We start from the raw sequence: 3397 nt of genomic DNA, 5'->3' as shown, positions 1-3397 counted from the left end.
GCCATCTTTTTTGTTCTTGTTTGTAGTATTTTGGTGTTACCTTTTTGCTGTCTGCATTGTTTATAGTGATATCCTCTATTTTGTTTCTGATAGTGGTCATTTGTGTCTTGTCTTTTTTATGCCTTGTCAGTTTTTCTAGAGATTTATTAACTTTCTTGATCTGTTTAAAGGACCATGTCTTTGTTTCATTAATTATCTGTTGTCAGTTTCATTCATTTCTGCTCTTGTCTTCATTACTCCTTTCTTTCTGCTTGTTTTGGGTTTATTTTGCTTTTCTTTTTCCAGGTTCTTGAGGTGCAAGTTTAGATTTTTTTATTTAGAAATGTCTTTTCTTTTCAAATAAGACATAGTATTACAAATTTAATATTATAAATTTGCTTTAGCTGTGCCCCACAAATTTTGATATATTGTATTAGCTTTGGATAAGCTCTTGATCATAAGTTCGGTTTGAGCCACAAGGTTGGCATTTCAAACTCACTAGCTACTCCTTACAAATAGACTCACTATGAGTGGAACCAACTCAATGTCATTTAACAACAACAAAAGCTTCCATGGATTATTTAAAAGTGTGTTGTTTAGTTTCCATCTGTTTGGAAATTTTCTCTTTCTAGTTGATTTCTAGTGTGATCCCATTGTAGTAAAAAACCATACTCTGTATGATCACAATTCCTTCAAATTAGTTTTGTGGCAAGGATCTACTGAATCTTGGTATATGAACTCTGAACACTTGAAAAAAGAGCGTATTCTACTGTTGTTAAGTGCTATAGAGTTAGTTCTGACTCACACTGGCCCTGTCTGGGGTTTCCAAGGAGCGGCTGATGGGTTTGAACCACCAACCTTGTGGTTCAAATTGACCTTAGGGTCCAGTGCTTTATCCTAGAGCACCACACTAAGACTCTGTTGTATTCTATAGATGCTGAATAGATCCTGTGGGTTGATGGCATTGTTGAGTGCTATATACTTGCTGATGTTTTGTCTGTTTCTCTGTTGTGGCACTGTGGGATACAGCACTGGACTGTGTGGTCGGTTTGAAACATAAAGTCACTTCAAACTCACCAGCTACTTCTTGGAAACCCTATACAGGATCACTATGAGTCAGAACAGACTCAATGGCACTGAACAACAACAATTTAGAGAAGAATTTGGTGTCTGAAATGGTAATTGTGGATTTATCTACTTCTACTTTATCTTAAACCAGCTTTTATTTCACATATTTTTCAGTCCTGCTGTCTGGTGTAGACATATTTAGGATTGTGGCAATGTAGGATAACTACTGGACCGCAAGTTGGTTTGAACTGCAAGGTCGGAGGTTCAAACACACCAGTTGCTTCTGGGAAACCCTATACAGAATCACCATGTGTTGGAACTGACTGGACAGCACTTAACAACAACAACATGTCCTCCTGGTAATATCAACTTCCTGGTGAGTTAACCTTTTATCATTATATAATACCCTTCTCTTTCTCTGGTCATTTGTCTTTGTTGTTTTACTCTACTAACTTCTACTTTATTTGATATTACACTTAATATAGCTGCTTCTGCTTTCCCTTGATTAATGTTTGTATGATACATATTTTTCCATTTGTCTACTTTCAACCTGCCTCTATCCCTGTATTGAAGTGATTTTCTTATAGACAGAATATAGGTGGGCCTTAGCTTCTAGTGCACTGACAATCTCTGCTTTTAATTGGTGCATTTACACCATTTAAATTTAACATATTCATTGATCTATCAGAGCTTCAGTCTGTCATTTTATTTTCTATTTGTTCTGCTTTTCATTTCTCTGTGTTCTTTTTCTGACCTTCTTGTGGGTTACTTGAGCATTTTTAGAATAAAATTTTGACTTATTTATAGTATATTGGAATGTATCTCCCTGCATAACTTTTTAACTGGTTGCTCTAGATACTACATTATATTCATATGCACCCAATTTACCACAGGCCTACCAGTGTCACCATTTTACTAGTTTGAGTGAAATATAGAAATCTTACCACATGTTATATTCCTTTGCCATCCCCACTTATAATATAATGATCTTGAATATTTCTTCTGCATACATATAGAGTCACAATGGGCAATGTTATAATTTTTGCTTTAACCATCACACATATATGAGAAATCTCAAGAGGAAAAAAACCCTATTTTAATTACCCATTTTTTTTTATTACTGTACACTTTCTTCCTTTCTAATGCTCCAAAGTACCTTATTTTGTATGTTCTATACTTAGAGAATTTCCTTTATTCCTTCTTTTAGGGTACCAGCAGCAGTATCAAGTTTTCTTGGTTTTCCTTAATTGAGAATGTCTTGATTTCTCCTTCATTCCTAAACAATACTTTCGCTGGGCACAGGCTTTTAGGCCGACAGTTCTTTCCTTTCAGTAACTGAAAAATATTATAACACTTACTCTGGTCTCCATGGTTTCTGATGAAAAATCTCTGTCATTTGAATTGTTTTTCCCTCTGGATAAAGTTGTTTTTCTCTGGTTACCTTTAAGGTTTTTTACTTTGCCTTTAATTTTCAGAATTTTAATTATAATGTGTCTTGGCCTGAATTTCTTTGGGCTCTTTACTCAGTTTATTGAATCTTGTTAGATTTCGGTAGTTTTCAGCCATTATTTCTTTGAGAACATTTTTAGTCCCATATTCTTCTTGGCTTTTGGAACCTTGATGACATAAATGTTATTATATCTTTTGTTATAGTCCCACAAGCTTCTGAAATTCATCTGAGTTTTTATCAGCCTATTTTTCCTCTGTAATTCATATTGGTTGTTGTTAAGTGCTGTCAAGTTGGTTCTGACTCATAGCAACTCTGTGTAGAGTTTTCAAGTCTGTAAATTTTTATGGAAACAAAAAGCCTCATCTTTCTCCCACTGAGGGGTGGTGGGCTAGAACCACTGACTTTGTAGTTAGCAGGCTGGTGCTTATCCAACAGAGGTGCAGATTGGGTAGTTTCCATTATTCTATCTTCCACTTCACTCTCCTCTCTAACTCCTCTATTCTGTTGTTGAACTCACCCACTGGGCTTTTAATTTTATTTATTGAATTTTTTAGTTCTAAAATTTTTGTTTCTTTGCTGCGATGATCTATTTTTTCATTTGCTTCCAGCGTGTTCATAATTGCTGGCTGAAGCATTTTTATCATGATTGCTTTTAAACTCTTTGTCAGATAATTCTAATATCTCTATAACTTGCATCTATTGATTATTTTTTCTTTTTGTATTATTATTTTGTTTAAGATCTCTCTGGTTTTAGTATGCCAAGTAATTTGCTATTGAAACCTGAACACCATGCTATGAAACTCTAAGGCTTAGTTAAGCCTCTGTTTTATTGGGCTTTCTCTGACACCATTCTAGCAGGGAGTGAGTCCAGACTTATTGAAAGAAAGGAAGGAGAAAAGG

Source organism: Chrysochloris asiatica, unplaced genomic scaffold (assembly GCF_000296735.1).
Source record: "Chrysochloris asiatica unplaced genomic scaffold, ChrAsi1.0 scaffold00009, whole genome shotgun sequence".
Lineage (NCBI taxonomy): Eukaryota > Metazoa > Chordata > Mammalia > Afrosoricida > Chrysochloridae > Chrysochloris > Chrysochloris asiatica.
Note: the sequence above shows the minus strand (reverse complement) of the source record.